General features: G+C 34.7%; 1 long non-coding RNA gene and 1 other non-coding gene across 2 annotated transcripts in view; one reads left to right on the top strand and one right to left on the bottom strand.

Moving 5' to 3' along the window:
- Positions 1-16,337, bottom strand: part of LOC116868108 — a 395,692-nt gene that overhangs the window by 19,793 nt on the left and 359,562 nt on the right. The window lies entirely within an intron of this gene.
- Positions 2,897-3,003, top strand: LOC116868236. The gene has a single exon (XR_004382779.1). It is a non-coding gene; the product is annotated as a U6 spliceosomal RNA (small nuclear RNA).

The raw sequence follows: 16,337 nt of genomic DNA, 5'->3' as shown, positions 1-16,337 counted from the left end.
CCTTTTAAAGAGAAAGTTAAAAAATGAAACCCACACACAAAAGGGGGTGGTGTATTTGTGAAGGACTACTCATACAAGGGAGCTGCAGAATAAAAGGGAAACTTATCATTTATATTTAATATCTCAAGAGCAGCCCTAGATTTTAATTCCATTTTAAAAAACAGCAAAACCAGATTTTTAAAAATTAGTTGGGAATTCTACTTTCCAGTTTGGCATGTAACTTGGAAATCATCACTCTGTCCAAACAACAAGTAAAAGGTTGATCAAACTGAAAACCAATCATCTAAAATTGGAGAGACAGAAGTGGATCACAACTTATTGGAGCAAAAACCTCTGCAGGATAGTACCAGGACAGGAAAATCTAAACTTTAAATTGACAAATTGCTGGAAACTCGGTATGAATAAGTCTGAGAGTTAAAAACTCCAGGGAGTCCTAAGAAAGGTCCCCAACTTTGTGAGTTTTGCCACCAGGAACTCTACTAGGTCCTCACAGTTAAGTATTTGAGAAAACTCCCCTCTACTCTCTAGCATGGAAAGGGGGAAAGGAATCATTTTGAAATATCCCAAAGCATTCTGTTCTTCACAAGTCCTGCTCTCAAAAAAATCCTATATCCTGAGACTATAAGTTGTTGGGATTTTTTTTTTTTCCTCAGAGCCTAAACCTGGGCAAAGGGAAATGCCCAACTCTATCCCATTTTAGCGAAACTGTCCCACCTAACAGTACAGAAAACTGAGAAGCACTTGGTAAGTTCAGAAGCCAGAGGCATAGGCTCACTAATCATAGAACTATGGAATACTTTACCAACACATTACTAAAGGTCCATTTATTGCAGTTCCTTTTACATCATGTTCAGTGATGGAAAATTAGAAGGCATAATAAAAGGCAAAAAACTCTCATGATTTGAAAAGACAGACCAAGCATCAGAAGCAGACTCAGATATGGCAGGAGTATTGGAAACATACTGGAATTTAAAATAGGTATGATTAATATGTTGAAGGACCTAACAGATAAGTAATCTCTACACCCAGTGTGGGGCTTGAACTCACAACCCTGAGATGCACAGTTGCATGTTCTGATGGCTGAGCCAGCCAGCCACCCAGGACCTAACAGATAAAGTAAACGGCATGTAAGAAAAGATAAGCATTATAAGCAGAAAGATGGAAATTTTAAGAAAGAATAAAAAAGAAATGGTAGGGATAAAAGAGACACTATCAGAGACATGAAGAATAACTTTGATGAGTTCATTAGTAGCCTGGACATGGAGAAAAAAGAATCTCTAACCTTAAGGATATCTCAATAGAAACTTCCAAGACTGAAAACAAGGAGAAAAAAGACTGGAAAAAGAACAGAATATCCAAGGACTGTAGGACAACAAAAAGATGTTACATACACATACAAGGAATACAAAGAGGAGAATAAAGAGAAAAAAGAACAAAAGAATTATCTAAGGAAATAATTACTGAGATTTTCCCCCAGAGTAATGTTAGACAACAAACCATAGAAGTAGAAAGCTCAGAGAATATCAAGCAAGTTAAATCCCCAAGAACCTTCACCTAGACACATCATATCAAACTCCAGAAGATCAAACATTTTAAAAGTCTTGAAAGAAGCCAGAGGACTAAGACACTTTATCCATAGGAGAGCTAAGCAAAGAATTGTATCTGGCTTCACCTCAGAAACCATGCAAGTAATGAGAGTGAAATATTTAAGTGCTAAGAAAAAGCAAACAAACCAACCAACCCACCAACGTAGAATTCTGTACCCTGAGAAATTATCCCTGAAAAGTGATGGAGAAATACTTTCTGAGACAAACAAAAATTGAGAAAATTATTACCAGTGGATCTGCCTTGTAAGAAAGGTTAAAAAAAAAAAAAAAGTTCTTCAGAAAGAAAGAAAATTCTGTAGATCAGAAACATTAAAAAAATAACACAAAGGAAGAGCATCAGAGAAAGAATAAGCAAAAGTAAAATAAAAATGCTTATTTCTCAAGTCCTTAATTGATTTAACAGATAATAGTTTGTTCAAAATAATAATAGCAACAATCTATTAAGTATATATACTATACATGTGTGTGCATGTGTATAACTATATATATTGTGTATATTGACCCTTGACCAACATGGGGTCAGAGGCATCAACCATCATGCATTTAAAAATCTGTCTATAACTTTAGACTCCTCAAAAACTTAACTACTAATAACTTACTATTGACTGGAAGCCTTACCATTAACAAAAACAGTCAATTAACATACATTTTGCATGTTATATGTGTTATATACTGCATTCTTATAGTAAAGTAAGCTAGAGAGAACAAAGTGCTATTAAGAAAATCATAAGAGAGACTGTGGACTCTGAGAAATAACCTGAGGGTTTTGGAGGGGCAGGGGGCGGGGGGTTGGGTGAGCCTGGTGGTAGATATTGCATGGAGCACTGGGTGTGGTGCATAAACAATGAATCTTGGAACACTGAAAAAAATAAAATATAATTACAAAAAAAAAAAATACTCCAAAAGAGAGAAAAAGAAAGAAGAAGGAAAGAAAGAAAGAAAGAAAGAAAGAAAGAAAGAAAGAAAGAAAGAAAGAAAGAAAGAAAGAAAATCATAGGAGAAAATACATTTACAATACTGTAGTGTAAAAAATCCGAGTATAAGCAGACCCCTGCAGTTCAAATCTATGTTGCTTAAGGGTCAGCTGTGTGTGTGTGTGTGTATATACACACAACATATACATACTGTATATGATATAGTGTCATTTGAGAGTGGACTTGGATTATTTGCAAATGTATACTGCAAACTACAGGTGAATCACCAAAAAAAGTAAAACAAAAGTATAGCTGATTGTCTAAAAAGGAAAGAAAATGGATCATTTCAAATGTTCATTTAAAACCAAAAAGGCAGCGCTCGCTTCAGCAGCACATATACTAAAATTGGAATGATATAGAGACGATTAGGATGGCCTCTGCACAAGGATGACATGTAAATTCATGAAGCGTTCCATATTTTAAAAAAATAAATAAAACGTTAAAAGGCAGAAAAAGAGTGGAAGACAAAAATAGGAGGAAAGAATAAGGGCAGCAAATTTTTAAAAAAGTAAAAAATATGGTAGATATTATTCTAACTATATCTATTACCACTTTAAAGTTTAATGTTCTAATTAAACCACTAAAGGACAAAATATTTTTGTAATGGATCAAAAAACTAGATCCAATGATATGTTTTCTATAGGAAACCCACTTTCAATGTAGAAACATATCTATTTAAGTAAATGAATGGAGAAAGACATACCAATTCTAACACTAATCAAAAGAAAGCAAGTATAGTTACATTAATTTCAGAATTTATTTCAGAGGAAAAAGTGTTATCAGGGATAAAGAGACACATTAAATAATGTTAACAAGGGGTCAACAGTAAAGACATAATAATTCTTAACATCCATGCATCAAAATATGTGAAAGCATCAACATGATGCAAAAGATATAATTTCAAGAAGAAATACATGAATCCTCTATCATACCTGTAGACTTTAACACTCTCCTACCAGAAATGGACAGATCTAGCAGAAAGAAAATATGTGTGATATAGCTGAACTTAACAGTGCCCATAATCAGTTGGATACAAGGGACATGCATAGACTAATTCATCCAACAGCAGCAGATTATACATTCTTCTCAGACTTACAAGGATCATTCACCAAAATATACCACATTCTGGGTCATAAAGCACACTTAACAACTCTAAAAGAATAAAAACCATACAATGCCTCCTTTTATACTACAAGGGAATTAAACTAAACATCAGTAAACAGAAAAGTAGCTAGCAAATCCCAAGATATGTGGTAAGTAAACAATACACTTCTAAATAACACACAGGTCAAAAAAGATCCAGAGAAATTACAAAATATTTAGAACTAAATGAACATGAACATACAGTCTATCAAAATTTGTAAGATGCAGTGAAAACAGTATTTAGAGGGAGTCATAGCATTGAATATATATATTAGAAAATAAGTAAGATCTAAAATTAATAATCTAGGATTCCAATTTAGGAAACTAGAAAAGGAAGAGCAAATTAATTCCCAAGTAAGAATAATAAAAGAAATAATAAAAATTAGAATAAGAATCAATGAAATTGAAAAGAAAAAATCAATGGAGAAAATCAATAAAACCAAAAGCTGGTTCTTTGAAAAAAATCAATAAATTAATTTTGGATAACGTCTAGCCAGGATAACCAGGAAAAAAAAAAAAAAAGAGAGAGAATAAACAAGTCACTAGTATCAGAAAGGAATGAGGGTTATCACTGTTCATCCTATCACATTAAAAGGATAATAAAGGAGTATTATGAACAACTGTATGTCCCCAAATTGGATAACCTAAATGAAATGGACCAATTGTTTGAAAGGCACAATCTTCCAAAACCCACACAAGAATAACAAAGTGAACAGGCCTAAATTACTTGAAAAAGTTGAATCTGTAATAAAGAACCTTCCCAAACAGAAAGCACGAGGTCCAGATATGTTCACTGTCAAATTCTACAGATTTTAAAAAATAAATTATACTGATTCCCTACAATTTCTTCTAGAAGATAGAAGCAAAGGGAATACTTGCTAACTGGTTCTATGAGGCCAGCATTACTCTAATACCAGAACTGGAGAATGACATTACAAGAAAAGAAAACCACAAGACTGTATTATTTATGAGCACAGATACAAATTCCTCACAAAACATTGACAAATCAAATCCAATAATGTATAATAATAATTATACACCACAACCAAGTTGGATTTATCCCAGGCATGCATGCCTGGATCAACATTCAACAATCAGTGAATGCATTCTATCCCATCAACAAGCTAAAGAAGAAAAATCACATGATAGTATCAACAAGACAGAAAAAGTATTTGACAAAGTGCAATATGCATTCATGATAAACACATGATAAACATGATAGTAAATTAGGAATAGAAGGAAGTTTCTTCAAAATGATAATACCTACTAGAAACCTACAGCTAAAAATTAACCAACCAAACAAACAAACTAACAAATAAAAAAACCCCTACAGCTATCAAAATATTTATTGGTAAGAAACTAAAAGCTTTCCCATTAAGATCAGAAATACGATAAGGATGTTCCTTCTCAAAACTCCTTTTCAATATCAGGACTGGAAGTACTAGTTAATGTAATAAGACGAGAAAAGGAAATGAAAGGTAAGCTGATTGGGAAGGCTGAAATAAAACTGTGTACTTTTTCAGATGATATGATTTCAATGTAGAAAGTCTGGACCAATTAAACAAAGTCATTTACTTTCCTTTATACCAACAATGAACAAGTGCAATTTGATATTGAAAACACAATGTCATTTCCATTAGCACGTCTCAAAATGAAATATTTAGGTATAAATCTAACAGAATTTGTATAAGACCTAAATATTGAAAACTACAAAACTCTGATGAAAGAAATCAAAGTAATGAAATAATGGAGCTAATATTCTATGTTCACGAAGACTGACCCCTGGCAAGATGTCAGTTCTTTCTAACTTGATCTACAGATTCAACAATTCCAGTTAAAATCCCAGAAAGTTTTTTTAGTGGAAATTAACAAAATAATTCTAAATTTTATGGACAGATAACCCAGAATGTCAATACAACAGTGAAGGAAAAGATCAAAACCAAGACTGGCACTACCCAACTTCAAAACTTATCATAAGTCTACAGTAATCAACACAGTGTTTTATCAAGTGAAAGAACAGACAGATTAATGGCACTGCATGAAGATCCCTCTAATAGATATGACCTACACAAATACAGTCAGCTTTACAAAGGAGCAAAGGTAATACCACGATGCAAAGACAGTCTTTTTAACAATGGTGCTGGAACAACTAGAAATCCACATATAAAAAATTGAATCTAAACATAGACCTATACACTTTACAAAAATTAACTCAAATTGTATCATAGGCCTATATGTAAAGTTAAAAACTATAAAACTCCTACAAGAAAACATAGGAGAAAACCTTAATAACCTCAGGTATGGTGATGACTTCAGATACAACACTAGGAATGATCCATGAAAGAAGGAATTGATAAGCTGACATTTCTGACAAAGGACTATTGTTGTCCAAAATATACAAATGGCCCTTAAAATTTAACAATCAGAAGACAAACAACCTGATTTTAAATGTGCCAAAGACCTGAACAAACACCTACCAAAGAAAGTATACAGATGGCAAATAAGCATATGAAAAGATATGCCACATCACATTATTTTTTTAAAAGATTTTACGTATTTATTTATTTATTTGAGAGAGAAAAAAAGCATGAGAGAGAGAGTGAGCTCAAGCCTGGGGAGAGGAAGAAGGGGAGGGAGAAGCATGCTCCCTGCCAAGCATGGAGCCCAACGTGGGGCTCCATCGCAGGACCCAGAGATCACGACCTGAGCCAAAGTCAGACACTTAACAGATTGAGCCACCCAGGTGCCCCATATATCACATGTATTTAAACAACAATGGTCTACTCCACATCTATTAGAATGGCCAATATCCAAAACATTAACAATACCAAATGCCAATATGGATGTGGAGCAACAAAAGTTCTCATTCATTGCTGATAGGAATGCAAAATGGTACAGCCACTAAGGAAGACATTTTGGAAATTTCTTACAAAACTAGATATAATCTTACCATATGATCCAACAATTTTGTTCCTCAGTATTTATCCAAAGGAGTTGAAAACTTATATCTACACAAAAACCTGTATATAGATGTTAATAGCAGCTTTATTTATTATTGCTGAAACTAGAGACAACTAAGATGTCTTTGAGCAGGTAAATGCATAAATAAATTGAGGTTCCTCCAGACAGTAGAATATTATTCAGTGCTAGAAAGGAATGAGCTATATCGAGCCACAAAAAGATGTGGAAGAAACTTGAATACATATTCCTAAGTGAAAATGTTAATCTGAAAATGCTAATATTTTATAATTCCAACTAAATGACATCCTAGAAAAGGCACAACTCTGGAAATAGTAAAAGGATATTGGGAAAGGTCATTGAAAAGACATGACCACCAGTTGATTTGTGAGCTGGACCTAAGCAATTAGAGGCTCCTCACCCCATACTCTGTTTTTGAAATGTGGGTTTGGCTGGTCTCTCCCACCTACAGAGGCTGCTCCAAAGATATGACCTTGGGATATTGATGTGGTATTGAGAATACTTACATGATATATGTGACTGAGTCCTGTTAAGATTTGGCAGATATGGTACAGGGATCTATTCATCTTGCTGCTACCCAAGACAAGCCTTGTATGTAAGATCCTTTTGCTTAATAAAACTGCCATATATGGCCTGCCACTCTTCAGACTCTCCCTTACCCCTATGTATGGGGATGATTTCAGACTCTACCCGGGGTGCTCTGAAGATAATTGTAAACCATCACAAGATTAGCAGTGCTAGTAACTAGGTGTCAGGGAGGGGTGAATGGGCAAAGCATAGAGAATTTTTAGGGCACTGAAAGAACTCTGTATTTTTCTAAAGTGATGGATACATGTCATTTATACATTTTTCAAAACCCAATAGAAATGTACAACATCAAGCATGAACTGTAATGTCAACTTTGGATTTAGGTGATAGTGTTATGTCAGTGTAGGCCCATTAATTGTAGGAAATGTCCACTCTGGTGGAAGATTTTGATATTAATGTAGGCTGTGCATATGCAGGAGGGGCAGAGGGTATATAGTAATCTCTGTACCTTCTGCTTAATTTTTCTCTGAACCTTAAACTTCTCTTAAAAATAGTTTATTTTTTAAAAAAGCTCTCCAGCACCAATTCTTATCAATAAAATTCAGTTTTACTTTACAACTAACTACTCATTTAAAAAATAACTAAAAGAAAAGTCTAGAACTTTTAAAGTCCATCTTCCTACAGCCATTAATTCATCCTTTTACTAAGTGTTTTATTTAGGAACAGATCTCTTTTACAGTAACTGTACTTAGGTGTTGCCCTCTTAGAAACAGAACTTGTTTCTGTCTCCCTCTTTGTTTTGATTTTGCCAAGAGACATTTAAATAAATTGGATTGTATAGAGAACATTTTTAAAAGTGAGAGAATAATCCTTTGCTTCTCTTCAATCTCTGCTAAAGTGATTTAAAAAAAAATTATAGGATGAAGGTAGAACTTGTCTATCTTTCAAATTCTTAGCTGTTCAAAAGATAAGATTTCAGATCCCTCTTAGCAAAACACAATGACTGGGCAGCACCTCTCTGGGGTATATGGATTTTGGATTATGCCATAAAAGATGACTTTTCCTTGATTGAGGTGAGAGGTGGAACTAACCTAGGAGATGAACTCATGGGTAATTCTATAGATAAACACTTTCAGAGTAGAACTGTAAATGTAATTTTCTGATGAAAACCCAGGATTTTTTTTTTTAAGCCTTCCAATCAAAAGTCATCTGAAAACTTCTGGAAAATGAATCTGGAAGACTGAGAAGAATTTCAGGAGATTTAAGAGGAACACAAGTATTGGAAAAGATTTATAATTATTCTCCAATAGATTTATCCCAGCCTGTCTTTACCAATCTGGCTTACATGGTGGCTTAGAGAAATATTTCTAATCCATGATAGTGAACTAGAAGCTACTGTTTAGCATGACTCTCAGGTTAAGGTACAGTACTAAGCCCAAAATGTGGTCTACATTCCTTTGTGGTGGAATTTGAATTTAAAAACTTGGTTTTAGGGGCGCCTGGGTTGCTCAGTGGGTTAAAGCCTCTGCCTTTGGCTCAGGTCATGATCCCATGGTCCTGGGATCAAGCCCCGCATGGGGCTCTCTGCTCGGCAGGGAGCCTGCTTCCTCTTGTCTCTCTGCCTGCCTCTTTGCCTACTATTTCTTCTACTGTTTCTCTGTGTTCAGAGCTCATTTCCTCCATATAACATAAGTTGCCATAAAAATGAGAGTGAAAAGAATCTGTTGGCAATTATTTTAAACACACACACATGCACACACACTACTATATAGCAAAACAATATCAAAATCAGTATTGCATTTTATGCTTTTATAGAAACCCTAAGGGATCCAATCCACTGCATTTTGAAAAAATGCTACTTACAGACAAGTGCAAGAATTACAAGGGATTAAAATTGGTCACCGTGAGAACAAACAGATATCTATAAGAATTTTGTTTGACTTCTCAAGATCCAATTAGGACATCCCTAGTGATCCTGAAGGCAATGGATCAGACAACAAAATACCCAGTTTGTTCTGGATATGTGCTGTTGGCTTAATGTAACAATGTCTTGCTTTTCAACAATACTTGATGAAATACTGTTCTTTTTTTTCTCCATATTGGTTGTTTTTCTAGCTATGGCATACCTGGCTCATTTTTGTTTACATTTACCGAGAAAAGTATCACTGAATCTTTTAGAAGTCTTATCATCTTTAGACTTCTTTGAAAGTCTAAAAATTATATCTGGTCATCTCTGGTCACAGTGGACTCATTAACATTTCCAATCTAGGGGCGCCTGGGTTGCTCAGTGGGTTAAATCTAATCATGATCTAAAAGGAGCTTTATGGTTTATGTCCTATGGCTGTCCTATTTCTCTCTGCTGCTTCTGATTTCCACAACTACTAAATGTGCCAATTAAGGTGATTAGGAAATATATAAGGAATCATATAAACTGAACATCAAAATGTAAAAGATTATGCCTTTAATAAGGAATACTTCAGGAAAATGTGCAATGTACATTTTGATAGCAACTTCATCAAGAAAACACATTTCAATATTATTTTTGTTTACTTTAAGTCGTCAGTCATTAAAATTCATTAATGATTATAAAATCATTTGCCAGTCCAACCAGACTTCCAAGATTTTCACTGGGGAAAAGAAAAAAACGCATCTGCAAGCTTCTATGATAGGGAAATCTCATTTGCAAAGCAGCTCGAGAAATGTTTATTTGGTGAGACTGATTAAAAGCATTATTAAATATTCATCAACTCCTCCATTTCATTCCTTCCTCTCCTTTTATTCTGATAGCAACACTGACATATAGGGTTCTATAGTCTAACAATTACATAATCAAAAGCAGGCAGAAGTATACCTAACTTCATAACCATCAAGAAAGACATTCAAAAAGCTAGAATGGAAACTAATAACTTGAGGTTCTTTTTTATTTTTTATGGGCAAGGTACTACAGCAAAAAATACATCTTATATTCCATGATAGAGCAATTCCCTTTGTTTAAATAGGAAATATTTATCACCTCAAGTATTGAGTTTTGGATTCTTTTATTTTTGCTTAATGTTTTTTTTCTATCCACTTTACAGCAGACACTGAGATCATATAGGTGTGACTAAAGAATTACATCTTCAGTTCCCTTCCAACAAGGTGACCACTCTGCAAGAACTCTAATTCTCAGAAACAGTGACTCATATCCTGATCAAGCACATTAAATGTCATCTAAGTAATGCCAGGAAAGGATGTGGCTCCTTTCCAAGCCTTTTCTTCCCAGTTTTTAAGTGAAAACAATGGTCATGTTTCAAATGAGTACATGCAGTCTTATTTGCAAGCTTCAATGTTTAGCTAGCCATAGGATTGATATCACAGACGAAGTATTCTGAACTAGTTCAGTAGCACCTGGGACATCAAGAGGTTGAGATTTGTGGCAAATAGTCACAGCACTGAAGTTGGATGGGTGTCTGGTTTGACATGGGGCTGGAAGCAAAAAAATTATTATATTATACAATAATCATATTCTAATGCTTATTGTAACATTTCCTGAATTGAATGACAAGAGTAGAATATCATTAACAAGGCTGTACAATTTAACACGGCAACACTCTTGAAAAGAAAAGAACACTGGCTTTTGTCATAATTCCATTAAGTATACCCAATTTGAATGACTGATGAATGGCACTTTACTACTTTCCTGTCTAAATTTTAGCAGCATGGTGGGATTGAACTTTTGAACTTGTGTCCACATGCATATTTTACTGAGGAGTCCTGTTTCACATTTTAAATGGGTGCCTGCAATAGTTCTATAGGGGGAGATAGAAATGTTGTTCACTATTTCAAGTAAAAGTACATACTCATTGACAGCTGCCTTCACCACCTGAGAATGTGGTATTTGAGCTACAGAAAGACTGCAAAGTAAAAAAAATAAGTAGCAACAACAGAGGTATGATCACAGTCATTCAGAAGATCACAAGTGTGACGGCAACTATCTAGATTCAGCTCCTTTACAGCTCCAGTTTTCCTTGTCTCTTTTTTATCATCTCCTACCTATATTTATTTTATTGCCACTTACCTATTTTTCCTAGCAAAATTATTCTGTATGTTGAAATTCAGTATGGATCTGCAAAGAATCTAAAGCCATTGCCCCTTTGGATTTTGTTAGGAATGAAATCATTGGTCTAAATGCCTCCTTTCCTTTCATTTTCCATACACCACTGACTTCCTTGCCCTTTTCTTCCTTCAGCATATTTTTTAGAAAAATTCTAATTCTTAAATCTATTTATATACCTGCAGCCATGCTGAATGTAACTGAAGAAAGCAGCACAACTGCACAGACTGTGCATTTAAATGCAGTTTAAATTCATGACCATGAACTTTAAGGGCTCTGTACTGGTCTCCAGCAGTCCTATAACACTTCACTTATTTACTCACTGGTCCACCTTCCTAGGTGATTATTCTGTAACCTCTCTTCCTAAACCCCCAGCACCTCCTCCTCCATTTCTACTTTCCACCAAAGACCTTGATTTCTATTTCACTGAGAAAAAGAAGTAGACAGAAGATAACTTGCTCCAGCTCCCACTACCATATCCCCAGCTACCATAATCTTTATAGAGGTATTTGCCTTCCTTGCTAAAATAAGCTCCCTTGAGCTTCTAAAGCCGTTGCCTCTACTTTAGATCTCAGAAGTTGTTGTCTACTTGCTCTCAGAATTTCCCCTTTGATAGGCTTCACCAATTTTTATTTTCCCCTTCAGTCATACAAATATAATCTTATTTCTTCTGTTAAAAAATAATAAAAAAATTTTTCTGGCTCTATATTCCCTTCTGATCTCTTTCTCTACTCCATAGCAAAAATTCCCAAAAGAACCATCTATAATCCTATATGCAAATGACTGTCATAATATATCTTCAGCTAAGAAGTCCTTCATGAACGTCAAACTCTTATATCCACTGTTTATCAGCATCATTATTTAGATGTCTATTAGCATCTCAAATCCAAAATTGTACTAACCTAACTCCTGATATTACACCTCCAGACTACTTTACTCACAACTTTCCCACATCAGTTTATGACAACCCCACCTTCATCTTCCTCAGGCCAAATACTTGAAGTCATTCTTAACTCTCCTCTTTCATTCACATGCCAAATCCAATCATTGAGAAATTCTGATTTTTCTCTCCGAGACCAACTTTCTAACTTACCTCCCTGACTTTTTTCTTGTTGCCTTATAACCCTTTTCAACATAGCACCCACAATGATTCTTAAAACCAATATTAAGTCTGTTACTACCCACTCAAATTCTAATAATTTTACATTTCATTCCCTTACAAGGCCCTACACGTATTCCCTATACCTGTGTGACTCAAGTTCTTCTATGTTTCCTTCTCTCACTCTGTGCTAGCTCCACTGGTCATCCTGCTGAGCCTTGAGCAGTAGCCATAACTCAGCCTTAGATCCTTGGTTCTGCTGCTCCCAGTGCTCAATGACAGCCCCTCAGGTAATAGATGACTGCTCTTTCATCAGCTTCAAGTAGTTTGCTGAAATAATTCATGCTCTGTGAGTCCTATCATAACTACTCTACCTAAAATTGTAACCTGCTTTCCACCCTTCATTCTCTTTATGTCCCCATTCTATGGCCTTTACTTCATTTTTGCTTTTGTTTCATAGAAGGTATTACCTAATACACTATTTTTCAACTTAAATTTTGTTCCTTGTTTTTTACATATTATTAGTATGTTAGCATATAATCTTAATGAAAACAGTTTTCTTTTGTCTGTATTACTGCTATTGGGTAGTAGATCTTTGATATATATTTGTTGAATGAACGCATCATACATACTTGTAATCTGAGAAAAAATATTCCACATGAAATCAGGGAGATAAAAAGAATGAATTGGGGACAGAAAAGTACTAAATGGCTGAAATAACTTTCAAATATGTTCAAAAAGGAATAAAAAGGAAAATAAAAGGAAGCAAAAAGGATAGAAGTTGAAGTTTGGGTGAAATAATTATAGAAGTGTTTCAAAGGATAGATGGTTTACAATTTGAAATAGTAATTTTAGAATAGGATAAAATAATTTTAGGGTTGAAATTATTTTTAAAGTAATTTTAATATTTACGTATTAATATAGATAATTAGTATGCATTAATATAGTGTATGTTAAAATATGATAATTAATATTGCATCAATATAAAATATTAATAGTAATTAATGTTAATAAATGTTAATATATAAATAATACATTAATATATTACATAGAGTTTATATATATATGTAGTACGCAAAACTTTCCTGTATTTTTCTCCATTAATGCTGTTGCTGATATGCAAATAAAGCTGGCCAACGAACTGCTGCAATACCCACTCCACTTTAATTAACTCATAAAATATACATCAAAGTTCCCATTTCCCCACTTCCTTGAAAATGACACTTTCGAAGGTCAAATTCTGTGATTTTTTCCACTCAGAATATACACAGATACACCTGCTTCCCTTGATGAGCTTGATTTCTCTCTTTTCTGACGACCTGACTTTTTTATGAAAAAAAGGATCCTTTCGTTTCTGACTATAGGCTGATCAGTTTACTGCTGTAGACTTCCAACACTTGGAAGTGATTAATAATTTGTGATTGGGATTGCTTATGGCCCTAATGTATTTCCTCTATGGTATTTAGAATTCCTCTACTACCACCTGCTCAGATGCCTTTTTGTAATCTCCATCTCCATTTTCTGTTTAATTCACCAGTGATTAGTCACCCAACCTCCTCACCCTCTACCAAGCTGATGAGTTGGTTATATTCTAAACTAGTAAATATTCAATTTAATATTGTACCATTCTCCTGATCACCCATATTCAATATTTTTAGAACCATTCATAACTTTTTACCTACTTTTGATAGCTTTCTACTGTTCAATTTGCTTCAAATCAAGTTGCTTTGAGTCACTTGTTTTTACTAAATATTATTTCCACCACTGTCCTTCTATTTATTCTATGGTTCAAGTCATCTTATCTCATCTTTGAACTTTGAATCCTCTAAATAAGTCCATTCTTGATCTTAGGTTATTTCTTCTCTAAAAAGTTCTCAACACTACAGATTATTCTTCCCACATAACTGTAGTGATCAAGTCATACAGTGATATTAAAAATGTATTTATTTCTTTATTTGTTTATTTATTTTGATATTAAAACTTTAATGCCTTACATGACATGATATATTAACCTCAGAATCTCCAGACAGCACAAAAGAATTTTCATAGCCAGGGCTTGCTTTCTTTGCCTCAAATATAATTATGTATAATTTTATACATAAAATATATATGTGATATATGCCTTTCAAACATCTACATATGTTACTGTTCATATGTATTGTACATATTTGTTATCATATATCTGTATAATTAATGTGTGAGTATATATATATATATGCATATGTGTACATAGTGTATATGTATAATATATTGTGCACCAAATTTCATGCCAAATATTATAATGACTATTGGGGTTTATTCCAGGTATGCAAGGTTGGCTAAACATTCAAAATTTAGTCAGTTGAAGAGGAGCAAGATGGCAGAGTAGAAGACTGAAGTATCATCAGATCTCAGGAGTTCAGCTAGATAGCTATCAAACCATTCTGAACACCTACAAACTCAATAGGAGATAGACGAGAAGAAGAGCAGCAATTCTATGAACAGAAAATCGACCATTTTCTGGAAAGTAGGATGTGCAGAGAAGTGAATCCAAAGTGACAGGAAGATAGACCCCGGGGAGAGGGGCCAGATCCCAGCAAGTGAGAAAGCAGCAGAGCACAAAATCAGAACTTTAGAAGTCTGCTCCACTGAGGGACATGGCTCCAGAGGCTAGGTGGGGGTGGAGCCCTCGTGGGAACAGTGTGGTCTCAGAACCTGTAAGGACACCTAAAAACCAAGGGTGTCTGAGGTGGCAGAGCTCCCAGGTATTGGAGCAGGGAAACCAGCTGCAGAGACGGAGCCGAGGAGTGAGCTCTCAGTTCAGGGTTACCTTAAAACATGATCCAAGGCACAGCTGGGCCACTGCAATTAGAGCAGGAACCCCACAAGTGGCAGATCCAGAGAAACCCTCTCCTTCCTCTTCTGGGAGGTGTGGTGCGGAAGTGCACTGCAGTAATCTGCTGGGTTTGGAGACTCCAAATGGGGCTGTGTGCCAGAGATAGAAATGTTTGGTCACAGAGTGTGGTCAGAGACCAGTGAGATGGAAAGGATAGACTGCTTTTCTCTGAGGGTACAATGATGGAGCCCCAAGTTCTTGGCTCCAATGGAGCTGGAGATTGGGAGGCCACTATTTTCATTCCCATCCTCCAAAGCTGTATAGAAAGCATTCAGGGAACAAAAACTACTGAGAGCGAACTCGAGGAGATTACTTAGCCTGGACCCTGGCAAGGGTGGTGAATTCTGCCTCTGACAAAGACATTTGAGAATCACTGCAAGAGGCCCCTCCCCCAAAAGATCAGCAAGAACATCCAACTGAGACCAAGTTCACCAATCAATGAGAACTGCAGAACTCCAGAGCTAGGGGAAAACAACACATGGAAAAAAGAATTATGGCTTTTTTCCCCATGAACCTTCAGTATTTCAAAGTTAAATTTTCTAAATTTTATTTCTTCTTATTTTTTAAAAAATTTTTCCTCTTTCCTATTTTAACATTTTTAACTATTTTATCTTAGCAATACCTTTTTAAGAATCTTTTTAAATTTTCATTGTTATATAATATCCCTTCATTGTATTTAACCTTATTTTTTATATACATATAGGTTTTTTTTTTCTTTAAAATTTTGGGATGCAATTTCTTCTAATAGATAAAAATATACCCTAAATCTAGTACATGGCTTTGTTCTAGTTTCCAGCCTGATCACATTCTTCCTTTTTTTTTTCTTTTTCAACCAAATTAACTTATCAATTCCTTAGTTAAATATTTTTAAATTTACATCTTTACAATCATATTCCATCCCTTCATCATGTTTGCCCTTATTTTTTATGTATATAAGTTTTTCTTTCTTTAAAATTTTGGGAGGTAGTTTCTTCTAATAGACCAAAATACACCCCAAATCAAGTGTGTGGCTCTGTTCTATCACAAGTTATATATATAT

Source organism: Lontra canadensis, unplaced genomic scaffold (genome assembly GCF_010015895.1).
Source record: "Lontra canadensis isolate GAN:19392208 unplaced genomic scaffold, GSC_riverotter_1.0 scaffold14, whole genome shotgun sequence".
In the NCBI taxonomy this organism is placed as follows: domain Eukaryota; kingdom Metazoa; phylum Chordata; class Mammalia; order Carnivora; family Mustelidae; genus Lontra; species Lontra canadensis.
Note: the sequence above shows the minus strand (reverse complement) of the source record. Positions and strands in the feature narration are given on the sequence as shown.